The sequence below is a fragment of the Equus przewalskii genome, chromosome 22 (assembly GCF_037783145.1).
Source record: "Equus przewalskii isolate Varuska chromosome 22, EquPr2, whole genome shotgun sequence".
In the NCBI taxonomy this organism is placed as follows: Eukaryota; Metazoa; Chordata; class Mammalia; order Perissodactyla; family Equidae; genus Equus; species Equus przewalskii.
The window spans coordinates 31,825,176-31,842,279 of record NC_091852.1 but is presented as its reverse complement, the minus strand read 5'-3'; the positions used below and the strand labels follow the sequence as shown (position 1 = coordinate 31,842,279).

Sequence of the window (17,104 nt, the reverse complement as noted above, 5' to 3'; positions counted from 1 at the left end):
ATGCCTGCCACCTGCCAGGCACCGTGCTAGCACTGGGAAACAGGGCAGGAGGTGAAACAGACCAGATCTCTGCTCTCATGGAGCTTATATCCTAGCTGGGGGTGGGGAACATGACGGGGGACAACAATAATTGTAGATGGTGATAAATGTTATATAGAAAATAATACAGGGTAACATGACATGGAAGAATCTACTACTACTTTTACGGGAGAGTCAGAGAAGCCTTCTCCATGGAGGTGACATTTGATCAGAAACACAAATGAGAAGATGCCAGCGTCTGAAGCTCTGAAGAAAAAGCCTTCTAGGTAAAGACATAGCAGCACATTCCTGGAAGACAAAAACCAGATGAAAGAGTGGAAACTCCCTAAGATCTTTAATGTGCATATAAATCACCTGGAGATCTGGTTAAAGCGCAGATTCTAACTCAGTAATCCGGGGTGATGCCTGAGGGTCTGCATTTCTCCTAAGCTCCCAAGGGACACAAGTGTTTCTGATGGACCATACCTGGAGTCACAAGGCCTTGGAGTATTTCTCCTCCAAGTGTGGTCTACAGTCTGGTCCACAAAGAAATTAAAAGTTTCTTTAAAAACCTTTTTAGCAAGTTTACATTGACACAACATCCAAGCATGTAATTATTTTCCTAGCAATTCATTTTAAGTGCAGTGGTGAGTGATACTTTGGAAATTAAAAACAAAACAAAACCCCCAAATCCTGACCCTTCACAGACAGTTTGAGGAGCACTGCCTGAGGGCCTAAGGCACTACAGCTGAGGAGGGAGCTAATCTACCTCCTAAAACTGCAGAGAAGCTGGGAACACCGAAACACCAGGTACAAGGAAGAAGGGAAATAAAACGTCAGGTGCAAAACGTGGGGATTGGAGCAATAGACATTACTGTCACCACCACTACCACACACACAAACACACACACATGCACACATGTGGCTTCCATACAGAACTCCTGGCAGCCAGGCATTGATTTCTCAGACAAACACTCAGAAATGTCCTCTCTGAACACATCAAATGGCTCTGAGCAAAGACTTCCTCATTCTGGAATTTAGGGGCTCCTGAGTGTAATGCTGCTGCCTCAAAAGTGAAGCACATGAGTCAACAAGCCTTCCCGTGCGCACAGAGCCTAAAGCTGTTCATTGCCTCACTATTAAATAGAACAGAACATCAAGGATCACCAGACTTTGAAAGAGCCAATGTAAACAAACATTGTTCGAGGAAAGCAGAAGGAAAGCAAGATAAATAGAGGCAAGGCTGCACTGAATCATAATTACCGTAAGATCGTAAAGACGCTAAGAAAACCTGGTCTCTAGAGGTGCATCCTCTGAAATGACCTTCCATTTTTCTCTGCGTGCTTGTAGTATGACCAGAAAGATGTCACATTTCTCAGTGAGTTTCACCGATGCAAACTCTTGTCTTCCATATATTTCTAGCTATACTTTGACAAACTCTATGTGAGATAATCTCACTGTATTCCTTGAAACTTAAAAGTACCTGTCTAGCTCACTGTGAATGGCTCAGGATGTACATTTCATCAGTTTGAATGCTTTCAGTTGCCAGTAACAGAAAACTCAATTCAAACTAGTTAAAAAACTAAAGGAGATTTATTGGTTCATATAAATGGAAAGACAAGAGATGAAGTGGGCTTCAGGTAATATGTGCTCCAGTGACTCAGTGGTGATCTCAAAAACTCAGTTTCTTTTCGCCAACACGAAGGAGGAGAATACCTAAAAATAGTGTGCAACTTGAACAAGTTCTTTTTTGTCATTATTGCTTATTTTTCTTGACTTTTGTTTGGACAACTGACTTATAGCCAAGAAATATTTTGTAGGATAGAGATTCCAGAATGTGATTCTAGCTTTCATAAACTCGAGTCAGAGATTCTGGAACAGTGTTTGGATGTGTTCCACCCCCAAAATAACCTGGTCCCAATGCTTTCTCTCAGGATTTCCTCACTACACCAGAATTCTGTGGGTACAAAAGCAAATGAATTCAAGGTCAGAGGGTCATGACCTCCCAGTGCCCTTTCCTTCCTCCTTAGAGAGATGAGATCCAATCAGACGCACTGCAGATTTTGGTGCCTTTATTCTTCTATAAACAGTTTGTTATGTGAAGAGAGACAGATTACTCTACATGTTCTCAAAAGAGATATAATTTTTACATTTTTCTCATGCCTGGGATTCTCTTAGCCCTTCCCTCCGCCTAATGGCTTTCTCCTAGACACATATATATTCATTATCCTAACATTTCTTTCTTTCTTCTTCATATTTTTCTTTTTTTAATCTTGTCTCTTTTCAATGAAGAAAAAAGTTAAAGATCATTTTAAATGGTCTATTTTTTTCTAACACTGAATAAACTGAAAAAAAAAAAAACCCATTATCCAAATCTGTTTCTTTTATTTGAGAAACTGAGGACATTTGAAACCATAAAGTCAGTCAGCCATTAGACAGAATATAAAAATCTTTCTGCAAACTATAATACATTAGAACTGCATATTTGTTATATATTAGACAACCCTTGGGCAGATGAAGACACTAAAATGCCATCTAATTTGCACTTAAACGAAGCATTATTAATCAGAGTCACAGCAGGTTAAAGGTACAGAAACAGTCCATTGTCCCACAATTCCCCCAAAGTCACTCAGTCCTTGCGAAAGGATTTGGTTCATAGGAAGTGCTGACCCCGGAGCCCTGCAGTAACCCCTCCCAGGGAGAGATTGTCCCTTGCCCAAACCTAGGCTACCCTCTGTTAGGAAAGCAGAACAAAGACTGTGTGCTTGGGAGGCAACTAAAAGGGTCTCTGTATCCTGATGGATTAAGAATGGAATTTGGCAGACGTTAAAGGTTTTGAGTAGATAACTTGGGCCTTCATCAGTTGTAGAGTTACAAATGTAAAACAATATTGTATACTTAATTTACGTTTGCACTTGTTCAATTATAATAAAAAATAAGCCAATCTTGGAAGTCCCCCAAATCTTTTTCTCTGAGAAAAATGATCTGAACATTACTTACATTTAAGAAAAGCAAGTTGCTGTGGAGAATGCCTCTCTGGGGATATAGCTGGATGCAGACAAATTTACTCATTCCTTTATCTTCAGATCCCGGAGCTGTGATTGACACGAAACAGCAAGAATTATTATTTTATATGCATAGAATGAGTTTCAACCCACCCCATAGAGAAGAGCACCTGTGCTTTGTCTGCTTTACACTTTGGCTTTCTCCGTAAGATTTTACTTCAACCTAAAAAAATTTTTTAAACCAGTGCAATACACACACTGCCTTGGTACTTCTAGAAAATCTTGGGTCCTCTGAGTTAGAACAAGTAGAAGAGAACAGCAATAACTATGCATAGGGGTTAACTTCAAAAGGGGAAACTCCTGGGTGGAATCACCCCCAAGCGCTGGAGAATTTTATGGAAGAACTAATCTAAACAAGATGCTTTTTTGTCCTCTGTTATACTCCTGTTTAAAGAGAGCTTGTATGATTCACTTAGCAAAATGAGACCAAAACAATAGTGCCTTTTTAACCAAGGTAGAATCTTCTGTTTTAATTTCATTTATACATTTGCAATAAACCAGGGAATAAAATTCCTTAAACTGGCCTCTAATTCAGTATTATGAGCTCTTTCTCTATGGTTAATAGAACAAATGCCATTTTACCTTTTAAGACCCTCAGAATACCTTTAGTAGCTAGGTATGGAATAGTTCCACATTTCTCCCAGCAGCTAGCATTTCATGCACTTGTTTCCTTTGTATTTGAGAATGACCAGATTTGGAAAATGACAAATGGAGGTGTTTTGCTATTCGAAGAGGAGGAATCCTTTGGAATTTCTAAAGAGTAAGAGAATCCAAAGGGGATGCAGTTAGATGACTCTGTGGCAAGAACACAAAAGTTACAAGGACAAATTTTTCTTTCTTGCAGTCATATATTCAACCTACGCCATTTGAACATTAACTAGTCGTGAAGCATTTTGCTAGGTCTGAAGATAAAATGGTGACTTGGTCCCTGCTCTTGCAGAGTTTATCATCAAAGGGGGAAGGGAGACATTGCACAAGTAATTATAAAACTAAATATATAATTACAAAGTAGGATGAACACTATGAAGCAAAAGTATAGGGTACAATGAGAATGTATCACAATGGTTTATCCTAATTTGTGGGAATTATGGAGTAACGTCCATGGTCGTATCATTCACTGAGACACTGAACTGTGAAAGTGGACCAGGCTTGATCAGAAATATCATGGTTCCGTTTCAGATAATCTAGATTTAAGACAGCAAATAGGGAAGTCAAATACTCAGATGTATGGAGAAGTCTGGATTGAAGATAAAAGTTTAGGAATCCTTGGTCAATAGATAAGCTAGAAGTGAAAAACTTACTTAGGGGTAGAGTTAAAAAGAAAAGAGGGCCTATAACTGAGTCTTGAGGAATTTCAGCATTCAAAGGTTAGGGAGAGGGCTGGCCCGGTGGTGCAGCAGTTAAGTGTGCACATTTGGCTTCGGCAGCCCGGGGTTTGCCAGTTTGGATCCCAGGTGCGGACATGGCACCGCTTGGCAAGCCAAGCTGTGGTCGGCGTCCCACATAGAAAGTAGAGGAAGATGGGCATGGATGTTAGTTCAGGGCCAGTCTTCCTCAGCAAAGAGGAGGAGTGACGGCAGGTGTTAGCTCAGGGCTAATCTTCCTCAAAAAAAAAAAAAAGAAAAAAAGGTTAGGGAGAGGATGTTAGCTGGCAAAAAAGATTGAAGAGTGGCCTGATGTCAGAGGCAGATCTACCTTGAAGCTAATGAAGCTTAAGATTCTGGGTCCTTCTCTTGCCTGGGAGGAGCCCCAGCAATTGCTTACATGGTCGTAAATTTTTATAAAATTTTCAAAGTAAAGCAGAGCAGAGCCCCAAACTGTATAAGCTTCAGGTGCCACATATCTGCCCCTACCTAAGAGGAAGGAGCAAAACCGTGAGTGTGATTTCAGGGGTTGCGTGAGGTGGGAGTGAACATTCAGAAGAGAATATTCAACAGTTATGAACGCATCTGAGAGGTCAAGGAAGATGAGGAGAGAAACATCCATTGGATTTAGGTAGCGGGAGGTCCTCGTGTCCATAGCAAGAGCCCTTTCAGTGCAGTGATGGGGCAGGAACCGAGACACAGCTGGTTGATTTCAAGAAACTGAACTGTGAAGGAGTAGGGAGAAAGGGTGGTAGCAAGAGAAAGACGGACTGCGGAGGAAGGTTTTTTTCTTTTCCCTCCCTCCCTTCCTTTCTCTAATTCTAGAAAGGCTTGATTCTAAGTGCTGTGCTATTCAAAGAGGAGGAATCCTTTGAAATTTCTAAGCAATAACAGAATCCTCTCCAAACGGCATGGCTTGAGATAACTCTACGGCAAGAACACAAAAGTTACATAGACACATTGTTCTTAAGATGGGGAGACTTGAGAGTGCTGATTGAAAGGTTTCACAAGATAGAGATGTGTTGAAGATACAAGGGACAAGATAAACTGGGATGAGTTTTCCCTTCATCCTAACTTCACTTTCATTTTCAAAGAGCCCAGAGGAGATGAATATCCATAGACTCTGAAAAACTCTAGTTAGTGTTTTAATTTTCCCAGTGGGCAAATCTACACTGATTCATGTTTGTGAAAGCACAAGGGGCCTTGGGTTGACAGCATTCTCTCCATCCCCAGCAGAGTTCACTCCACTCAACTTCCAATTATGTGCCGGCAAATGATCTATTTTGCAGCTTCCTGAAAATATCCATTTAGAAGCTCCAATCAATTTCCCCCTGAAGCCTTGGATATTTTTTAAACTGTTGTTTTCCCTTAAATATTTGGTGAATACTGGAGAAATGCAAATTGATTTCTTTTAGTAGAGAAAACAAAAAAACTTACAAGTCTGTCAAAGAAAATAAAACTTTTATTTAGGATATTAAAAACATTCTTTTAAAAATTTTAAATTGGACTTGACTATCTTTTGATGTATACTGTAATATTAGACTTATGTATTGAAAAACAGAGCAATTTTCTCCCACAAAAGATTCTTGGGACTCAGAAAAGGAGAGTATTAGAAAGATAATCTTAAATGACGCAAAATGGAAATGAATATTTTTCCTGGCACCATGCAATTCTGAACCCTTCCTCCATGTTTATTGTTTTTGTCTTTTAATTAGAGCATAAGTCTAAGAATGCATATTGAAGTGTTAAAAGTTACTTAGAAAATGAGATTATGAACCTCCCCATGCCTTTTCATTACAGTGCTTCCCATCACCAATCCACACCACTTTAATAAGCTACCAATGCAGAAAGCATCCACAAAGCAGTTAGTCTAGATAAGAAATTATTTAGTTCCCAGAACTAGAAATAGAGGCTACTAGTTCCCATGGGTTGCCAGATTTAGCAAGTAAAAATACAGGACGCCCGGTTATATTCGAATTCCAGATAAACAACGAATAATTTTTTCGTATAAGTATCTCCCAAACGTCGCAGCGAACATACTTGTCCAAAATAAGTATTCCTTTCTGTGTGACATTCGCATCTAACGGGGCGCCCGGCGTTCCCTCCGGCAGCCGCACAGCGTCCGCGCCCCACATCATCCGAGGCCGCGCGCCGGAGGAGCTGGTTTAAAACCCGGGCCCGGCTGCCTCGGCCGCGCCCCCTGATTGGCCGCCCGCCGCCCCGCGGCCGCAGGCGTCACGCAGCCCCGGCAGCCCCGGCCCCGCCGCCTCCCCGGCAGCCCCGGTCGGCGCAAGTGCGGCGCGCGGGGGGCGGGGGCGCGGCGGCGCGCGGTTGGCGTCGGGCCGCCGGCGCCGGGCGGGATGAAGTTTTCCGGCGGCGCGTGAGCGTGTGCCTGTGCGCGCTTATCCCGAAGCTCGTCGCCGGCCGTTACTTCGGCGGAGAAGAGAACGAGCGGGGGCGAGGCGAGGCCCCCGCGGCCCCGGGGACCCCGGCGACCCCGCTCCCTAGCCCTCCTCCCCTTTCGCGTCTCCGCCCGCGGTGGCCGCCGCGAGCCCGGTAAGCGGCGCCGGGGCCCGGGCCGGGAGGCCGGAGCGCGTCCCCGCGCCCTGCGCGCGCGCCGGCCGGGAGGGTGCGCGGGCGCCCGGGGCTCGGCGCGCGGGGCGGGTGGCCGGCCGGCGGGCGGGGTGTGCTCGCCCCTCCCCGCGCGGCCCGGCGCTCTCGGGGAGCCGCTGTTTCTCGGGCTCCTGAAAAGGATGCGGTCTGGAAGTTTCCTTTGCTCCTCGCATGGCCCCCGAACGATAGTCCAGCCCTTTTAATCTCCCCCCGTCCACCCGCCTGTGCTCTTGCTCACTGTAAATGGTTTAAAAGTTTGTTCTTTTCTTTCCCCTGGAGGGGCAGAGTATGGATGCCAAGAAGGGGCCCTCCAGGCCTGGGGCGCGGGAGCCTGTTGCTCTGCGCTGCTGTGGCCGCGGCCCGGCGCCACCTCCGCGGTTCCGTGCCGGGCTGTACGGGGTGGGCAGCGGCTGGGGAGAAATGCCCCCAGGCTGGCGTCTCCGGCCTCGGCGGCGGGGACACAGAGCGCGCCGCTAATTGGGACTCGCCCCCTATCCCCCCCGTAGCGCCTGTGCCCCTTCATCCCTGGCCCCGCTGGGTGCGAGCATTTTGCTCTCGCGTCCCGCTGCATCCCCCCCGCGGGCCTGTGGGGCGCCTTTGTCTGCGATTTCGCAGCCCCGGGATGCCGGATGTTCCTAGGGAGGCGGTGGTCGGGAGACGCTTTGTGTCTTGGGGAGTGTGTGTGTGTGTGTGTGTGTGTGTGTGTGTGTGTGCTGGTGGTGGTGATGGTGTAAATTTTTGCTTGCGTTCTTTGCAGAGGCACAAAGCCCTGGCTATTCTTTCCTGCGGATCACATGGAAATTCAAGCTGGGACTGCGGAGAGGAGGAGGGGCCGGGCGAGGGCGGGAGGTGGCCGCTGCTGCGCAGTGGCCGGGGGCAAGTCCGGGCGGCAGGGCGCCTCTATCCAAATCCGCGGGTGGGGCTGCTGAGGCTGCTCCGCTTGGGAAGAACCGGAGCCTGGGCCCTGCGTGCCTTGGGGTGGGGAGGGGGAGGGTGGCGACTAGTGTTTCACCGGTAACATCAGATAAGAGGACCGTGACTTCACCAGCCTAGAAGGAAACCTCTCCGTGTTCTTTTGATGTTGAGAGGGGAAGAATCTGAGAAGTGGCCAGACTCGCATCCAGCTTTGGTGGACAGCTGTGGTGTAAACATCCCTTTCGTGTTTCCATAGACATTCCTCATTTAAGGGTTCTTTTTACAGAATAAACGACACCTAATCTGAAAAACTAACGACGTGATGGTTTGGAAGTTTTTACATGTTGAATTTGGGTATAGGTGACTACAACGAAACTTTTCGTAAGGATGGAATCAGCTAAATTTGTATAGTATACGCTTTAGCGCCTGGTAGAATTTAGGTAAACAATTGCATTTAAAAACCCAACAGAGCTTGAAGTTCCGTGGCTCGAACTGTAATACAAGGCGGAGCTCTGGCTGGATGCACCTGTGCCCTGACCTGAGGGAGGGGCTGAGCGGGTTTAGAGGGTGGTGGGGTTAATCTTGTCTGGGCTGCCCGCATTGCCTGCTTGCTAATGGGCTGGTTTACAAACGGGCGGGTCTGTCTAGATTGGGCTCTATTCCGCTCAAAGTTCACATTAGGGTCCTTGACAGCCAAGGTCTGTAAAGGTAAGGGCCACGGGCCAAATCAGCCTACTACAGCCTGTTTTTTCCCCTGAAGTTTTGGAGCTAGGAATGGTTTGTACATTTTTAAATGGTTGAAAACAAAATCAAAAGAATATTTCATGACGTGTAAAAATTATATGAAAGTCAAATTTGAGTGTCCATAAGGAAAGTTGTATTGGAGCACAGTGACGCTCATTCCTGTCGTCTGTGTCTCCTACTTATTGTCTGTGGCTGCTTTCACAGCTACAGTGGCAGAATTGAGGAGTTGCATAGTTGAGACAGAAAAGTATACCCTTCAAAGTCTGAAATATTTGTTATCTTACTCTTTACAGAAAAAGTTGCCAACCAAGACCAGGCTTTAAAAGTATTGCTTGGGGCCAACCGGGTGGCATAATGTTAAGTTCGCTTGGCTGGGGTTCGCGGCTGCCTCGTTTTGAGGGTTCAGATCCCAGGCACCGACCTACATACTGCTCATCAAGCCATGCTGTGGCAGTGTCCCACATACAAAAGAGAGGAAGTTTGGCACAAATGTTAGCTCAGCAATAATCTTCCGCAAGCAAAAGGAGAAAGATTGGCAACAGATGTTAGCTCAGGGACAATCTTCCTCACCAAAAAAAAAAAAAAAAAAAAAGTATTGCTTAAATCTTCCCTCTTGTGATGGGTGCGCTGTTTAATTTTATTGCCTTTCAGGCCCAGTTTCGAGTTTCCCCTGAACTGGCAGACTTTTCCCTAGTAGATGGACAAATTCAGTTAATGTGTTGGATTTTTCTCATTTCCAAGTTTCACTCCCAAAAAGTTTTCATAACCTTTTGGTATCTTTCTCTGTTAGAATCTAGGATAAAGTGGAGTTTCTGATTGGCAGAAATTATGTGTTTAGTTATGTTAAGTTTAATACAGATAGCGATGTTTCAGGTTGTTTTGCAGGGAGTTGTAGTGACTTCTATCTGCAGATAGAATGATAGTTTTGTTTATTTAGGTAGAGAGAGGAGGGCTAAGGGGATGTCATAGGTTCCTTTCCAGAGGCAAGTTGTCACTTAGGCAAGGCTAGCTGGACTCTTTACTGCTCTTTTTTCCTACTTCATTTGCTAAAACAAACAGAAAAACTGATGAAATTTATCTCAACGAGTTACTAACAGATCAGTCATATGTATACATTCCTCTTACACGTGTTGCTTTTCTTTCCTTGACTCCTTTCAGTATTTCTTCCCCCGTCTCTTGTTTCTGGGTTTCTTTCTCCCTTTACCACACTTCCTTTTATGGTCTAAGCCGCCTGACTTTGTGGCTTGGAAAGGGAGGGCTGTCAGTCACAGTTTTTAGTGTGTTCCAGATTCCTATCAGATAGACACTGCCCTGTTTGGCCCTTAAAGACGTCTTTGCATTTGGTATACCTTTTAAATGCACGTACTGTGAGGGAGTAGAGATTGTCCCCAGGGTGTTAACTTTATCCCTGCAAAGTGGTGTGCTCAGAGAGGTTCCTGGAAATCCTTGAAGTGTGATTTTGCATTGATGCAGGCCTCTAGCCGTAAGCTGCTGGGGTGGGGAGGCTGTTAGAAATGAAGAAGTGGCCCTATTGTCTAGAGGTAAGATTAAGGGATTTAGAAACTGGCATGAAACAATGGATTGTCTAGCAGATAACTGTCCTGAGTTAAAGGCAGATCGTTTTCTCCAGCTTACATCCCAAGGCCGACCTCATAGACTTGACTCTCTTAGGTTGAGTTGCGGTTGGCTTCATTTTGTATGTTTATAATATGCACAAAGTGCTCTGTGAATTTCATAAAATATCTTGAGGCAAAGTTGATGTATTGGATTGGAAATGTCCCCATATATGCTAGAGCAAACAACACATTTGCCAGCAAAAGATCCTATATTTCAAAGTAAAGAAGCAGACAACTCACGGAATTCAGGACTGCTTAATGGTGCTACCTCCTTACCGGTAGCCACATCCTGGTGGGTGGAGAGCTTGTGTCTGGCCCCGTGGCACTTCAGGCCCTGCTTCTGGACTCCCAGCTCTGTGCCCATGTTGAGGGGTACCGGGTTGGGAGTAGTTCTGTGCATCCTCGGCTTGGCCCTGAGGGATCCAAACTATTGCACATATAACTAAATGTACATATAACTGTATAAATAGTTATTTGTGCTAGCACATTTAACGTGTAACTAGGAGCACTTAGAACTATTTCCCAAATAGTTTATGTGCCTTTAAAACACATTTGGCCTAACATAGGAATTCATTTGCTCTAGTTACATTGTTACATGTATTATCAAACCCCATATTTATAACAACAAAGGTATTATTTTCTCTTGTAAATTAGTGTCATGCATAGGAGAGCATCAATATAAATACAGTTGGGAAATGATGTTTAGTATGGTAAAGTTGACTTGCTAGGATTAAATAATTTTAGTGGGGTTCCATGTGGGTGAATAAGAATAAGGACATGAAGAGCTATTTCCAGATAAAGGAAACTAATGTGAAGTAATCCATTGCCTTCCTGTGAAATGTTTCCCAAGAAGATCTGAGGTAGTTATTCATTTAGTAGATAGTAATGCTAGATGGATTAGGATTATGTTGTATTGGGTTAGGTACTGGGAAGAACACAAAATAAATATACTGCTCCAGAAGCTGTCTTAGTGGAAAAACAGACATACAGAGGAAAGAATGAAAAGGTTTTGCATGTTGTAAAAGCTACAGGGAATCAAAGAATTAGACATCATTATAGGATTGCTTGCCGGCATCTGTAGATGGCAGTTTGTAAATGGCCTTCTTCTCCCTGTAACTTCTCAGTGTCTTCCCTATGACTTCCCAATGACTTCATTCAAGCTTAATTCTCTCTTTAAAAACCCTGTCTCCAAACACAGTCGCATTCTGAGGTACTGGGGCTTAGGACTTCAGTATGAATTTTTGGAGGGGACACAGTTCAGCCCATAACAAAGTCCTCGAAGAGACTGTAAGCTTCTTACCGACTGTAAGCTGTAAAGTGGTCCGGCGTGAAGAATGGACTGCTTCCAGGTGAGGGAGGAGGTCGTGCAGCAGACCTCTGTGGCAGTATACCTCAGCGTTACTGTGGTGATGTGATGTTGGGGAGAAAGAAACTGCTGTTTGAGGGAAAAGCTATTTTCTCTTTGCTCTGAGGCCACTTGTCTTCTTCCTCCTGGTGCTCACTGGGAAATTGACCTTTCCTTTTAGTGGACAGAGCGTTAGTTTTCTTTTTAAGTGTTTCATAAAAGCATTAATTTTCTCAAAATATTTCTTCTACTCTTAAAAAGTGAGTAAAAACATGAAATTCAGCAAAGATGAAATGTTAGTGTTGTAAACATCTCATGATGGTATTGGAGTCTGATTAAAACAGCAAAATGTATTCTTTAAATTACATTGGTCTAAAAACTGTGTGTATATATCCTACGCATGTTTTGTGGGCAAATATTTGGCATAATCTTTTTTCCCCAGAAATTTCTTCCCCTTTTTGGAAAAATATAAATGTAAAGAAGTAATTTATATCATGTATCATAAGATAACAAAAAATTTTTTTAGTGTTGAAATTATATTTGTTGGGTTAGAGGAATGTTAAAGTGATTCTTCCAGATTTGGCAGGCTGAGTTAAAAAAAAAAAAAAAAGTAAAACGAGACTTAAATTCTTGCTTTTTTTCTTCTTGCCTATGGTGGTTAAATTTGTTTGGTCTAGGGAATTCTTATCTTTTTCCTCTTTTTAGTTTTATTATATCTGTGCAAACAACATTCATTGTTATTTTCTTGTAAACCACTCTACCTCCAGGTCCAATGCGCTATAAATAAATGTGTGAGGGGAAAGTGAAAAAGGAAATGCTTGTGAGAAAGGAAAAACAGAAACATCAGCTACCAGAGAAACAAAAAAAATCTTAAGGGAAAACCTGTTTAGGTTGTGTTGATGATTTACTGTTGATAGTTTGAGTAGGTTTTGGGATACTTTCCCATTTACTCTATTGCTTACATTTAAAAAACATAGTTATAGTAAAATACATAAGGTACTTATTTCTTTTAGTAACTCTTTCTGATGATAAAAATAGCACATTTAAAAAAATTTGGAAGACATAGACAAGCGCAAAGCAGCAAAAACTTACCTGTAATTCTGTCTCCGTTTCTCGAGGAGGCGGGAGGGATTGTTTAGCATCTGTTGTTTATTGAGGTATTATTTATTGTTCCCATAGGTACTGCCCCCCCCCAAGAGAACGCATATTTTGTGAATTGAGGATGCTTAAATTATTTTGACAGAATAAATAAGTAGAGCTGTTGATCAGTAGATTTCACCGAATGCTCTTTTTCTCAGTGAGGATAACATCATCTGAGATTATTAAAGCATCCATACGTTTGAATTGACACTAATAGCATATCTTGGAACCAATGCTTCTTGACTCTTTGAGGAGGCATAATGTGGTTAACTACCATGTGGCACACAGGACACCAGTGGAGAATGTACTTGTGCATCCTGATCTGTGCTTAAGATTAAATGTTGTGTAGTCCTATAGTTAACTTTGGAATAACTTTACGTTGTGTAGCCACTGGCTCCTAGCACACCTTGCTTTGGGGAACTGGCTGTAGAAAATGGTCCGGGAATCTGTGCTCATAAAACATCGCTAACCTACCAAAACTATGATGATAGAATCATAAAGAGTAAAGATCATTCTACAGTTTAAAAGATCCTCTCTGATCTGTGTAAGCTCTGTCCAGCTTCTCTTCTGCTTTCCTAGGCCCCTTATCGGCTCCTGTTCGTCTAAGGCGTTGCTGGATGAAGTTCAGAAAGCCTTAGGTCAGGCGTTCCCCCCAGTCTTCCTAGGGTACTGCTTTTGAATAAGTCAGGCGTGAATCTGCCTCTGGGCGACATTTATTTCCAGCTGTAGGACTGGAGGGGCTTCAACTCTAGGGTTCAGTGGAGTTTTCCCTGACCCTGTCCCCCTCCTTCCTGTCACATTCACTGGTTTCCTGGGAATAGTAAATGTAGTCATCCTGTTCCCTTTGAGAAAAGTACAGCACTAGAACACCTCTTTATTCTGATAGGATCTGCTGAATACAGGTAGTAGATCAGGCTGAGTCACAAAGTGTTTTTAGAAGTGTTTTGTGGCTGAGGTAGAAAAACAAAAGAAGAAACAGCCCCTGGGCCTGGATTATTGCCGCCTAGCCAGCTCCATTAGAGTCAGTGAACATCAGTTGAGTGCTAAACTCAGGACATTCACGCTCCATCCATTTCTCAAGGAAGGGTGAGGGATTGCTTAACTTCTATTGTTTATTGAGGTATTATTTGTCATTCACATAAACTGCACATAATGAAAATGTACAATTTGTTAAATTTAGGCCTCTGTGAAACCATCCCCACAGTCAGGATAGTGAACATATCCATCACTCCAAGAAGTTTCTTCATGCCCCTTTGTACTCCTTTCCTGTCTCCCTGCCTACCTGTCTCCCATCTGCAAGAAACCACTGATCTGCTTTCTGTCACTATAGTTTTGTTTGCATTCTCTAGAGCTTTAAATAAATGGAATCATACAGAATGTTCTCTCTTTTTGTCCAGCTTCTTTCACTCTGCATTTTGGAATTCATCCATGTTGCCTGTATTCATAGTTTATTATTGTTTATTGCTGAGTACTAGTTCATTGAATGGAAATATCATTCAGGAGTTTTTTTGTTTGGTTGGGTTTTTATTTTTTGGGGGGGGGGGCGGGTGAGGAAGATTGGCCCTGAGCCAAGATCTGTTGCCAGTCTTCCTCTTTTTGCTTTAGGAAGATTGTCCCTGAGCTGACATCCATGGCCGGTCTTCCTCTACTTTGTATGTGGGACACCACCACATGGCTTGGTGAGTGGTGTGTAGGTCCTTGCCCAGGATCCAATCAATCAAACCCTAGGCTGCCAGAGCAGAGCAGGCGAACTTAACCACTACACCACTTGGCTGGCCCCCAGGAGTTTTTTAATAGTTTAAAATTCTCTTGTGCTTTGTCCATTGTCATGTAGTACATTTGTTCTTGGTTTCAACAGTAGGTGTCAGAATTTTGTGTTTGACAGTGTTTTTCAGTCTTCTTAAATTCATGCCCATTTTGGTTAAACATAAAATTTAAATGCCCTTCTTTAATGTGACTTGAAGTTTCAAAAATATGTAAATTGTAGTTCAAAGAAAAAAACTGCTGGTACTTGTAAAATAAAAAGATTTAAAAATTTCGCATCTTTAAACATATCAAGTGATTAAGTAAAAAGCAAAAAAAAGGTCACCTGGCTGTTGAGGTTTTCGAGGAGCTTCGGTATCCTGCTATCTGAAGAGTATGAGCTCAGCTTGGGTCAGTTTCAGTGTTGAGCCCAGAGCTGGATTTGCAGAATGCTTGCCTAACCCCTGACCCAGTTGCGTATTTTTGGTAGTTCTTATAATTTTTAATAGATTTATCTGCCACTGCTTGTAACAAATTTACGTGGCCGTGATAGAGTGAATGGGATGTCAAAGAAGTAATTTGGTGCCTGAATTATCCAAATAATTGCCATTGAATATATGTTACAACTAGATCACCAAGCATACCAAGAGTTGAAGAGGGAGGATCAGTATATTGTGAAAATGTGCTATTCTGACTGGAATCATTCAGACTTTTTGGGTAATTTTTTAACATTTATGTGTTTGTCTCTACTTTCTGATCACTTAAGTGAAATTAAGTGGCAGAAACAACAAAACACTACCGTTTCAGGCAGATTATTACAGGCTGATTATTCAGGCTCTCTGGATTACTACAAATGTGAAAGGTGGTTTATAATCTTGATATTAACGTTTAGTCCTTTGGGTACCATAGTAAAATACAGTTAATGAGTGTAGTTAAATAGTAGATGAGTTAATTAAGAAGCAAATAGTCATGTTTATTGAAAGAGAGTAAGGGCTTTTAAAATGTTTTCAGAGAGAAAATACCAGTTGTCAAGTTGGCCCTAGTGAGTCCTATGGAATTACATATGGTAACTAAATATTGCAGCCTGTAACAATTATCTGTGAATTAGTAATTAGGGGATTGAATTGGTCCATGCTTATTTGTCTTATATGCCTAAGGTTCATGTTCGGATAGATAGGTTCATATTAATTTGGATTTCTTTATACAGTTTTCCCTTATCTAAACTACTTGGAATCTTGCCAGCAAGATGTAAATCATCATCTCTTTTGCTGACTTTCCTCAGCGTATTCTCAGCAGTGTAGACTACCACTGACTGACAGGCTTATCAGCTGATTTAGAGAGTGACATGTCTTTGCTGTCAGAGGAATACGGAGTTCTCTCTAGTAATTCTTTAGTACAGATTATGAAAAACACTGCTTTTATTTTTGTGGACAAATTTTATTTTCTTCTGGAGTATACGCAGCTATTTAATCAACAGAAGAGCCAAAGGTGAATTTGTTTTGATTTAGTATGGAGGTGAATAGGAGGATTATGGGCAATTTTGAGTTTCTTAGATACATTCTGCTCTTTTGTAGACTTTATTTCATCTTGAAACTTTTGATTCCACTAGGATTTTTAATTTACTTCACAGATAATTGTTTGATGTCTATTTAAGATATTTTAAATTTTTTTATTGAGGTAACATTGGTTTATAACATTATGTAAATTTCAGATGCACATCGTAGTTCGTCTTCTGTATACACTCCGTCATGTTCACCCAAACACTGGTTGCCATCCATCACTGTACATATGTGCCCTTTTTTGATCCTCTTCTATATTTAATTTGACCTTTTTTTTTTGTGAGGAACACTGGCCCTGAGCTAACATCCATGCCAGTCTTCCTCTACTTTGTATATGGGACACTGCCACAGCGTGGCTTGATGAGCGGTGTGTAGGTCCATGTCCGGGATCCGAATCTGCAAACCCTGGGCCACTGAAGCGCATCACACGAACTTAACTACTACGCCGCTGTGCCAGCCCCTAATTTGACCTTTTTAAGGTTATCTTCCATAAGTAATTTATATTCACATTGGTATAGGAACCAAAGTGATATCAAATAAGCCTTATTTAGTATGAGCTAAATAAACAGTAACACTATTCCTTGCCTCGTATGTTGGCTGTAGTGGGTGCTTTATGAATGTGGCACTTATTTTGAGTGATCAAGCGTGAGGGGTCTTTATTTCTAATTGATTTCTACCACTGAAATAATTCTTGTATATTAAGGTATATTTTTACATGTTCATGTTCCCTGGGATTCCGATCTCAGTTCTCCCCCTTGTTAATCTGTGCCTTCTTCCTGATTAGTCTCCGTCATCTTCAGCAACACCTGGAGGCCAGTGATTCCCCACTTTTGTGTCTCCACTTTCTTTTCTCCTTAGGTCCACATGTGTAATTGATTCATTCTTTCCACAAATATTTATTGAGCGCCAACTCTGGGCCAGCCAGTATTTCTAGTGCTGGGGCCCTGTGAAAAAAAGGAAACAACAACAAAAAACAAAAATT

At 42.5% G+C, this 17,104-nt stretch overlaps 1 protein-coding gene across 16 annotated transcripts in view; it reads left to right on the top strand.

Annotated features, from left to right (window-relative positions):
* Positions 1-6,709: 6,709 nt before the first annotated feature.
* Positions 6,710-17,104, top strand: part of MPDZ (multiple PDZ domain crumbs cell polarity complex component) — a 155,049-nt gene continuing 144,654 nt past the window's right edge. For 8 of the 16 annotated variants that reach the window (XM_070590163.1, XM_070590161.1, XM_070590157.1 and 5 more), the window contains exon 1: positions 6,710-7,003. The gene's annotated coding sequence lies outside the window, so the exon portion shown is untranslated. The remainder of the gene's footprint in view (positions 7,004-17,104) is intronic. The other 8 variants (XM_070590162.1, XM_070590160.1, XM_070590156.1 and 5 more) reach the window with 1 other exon arrangement.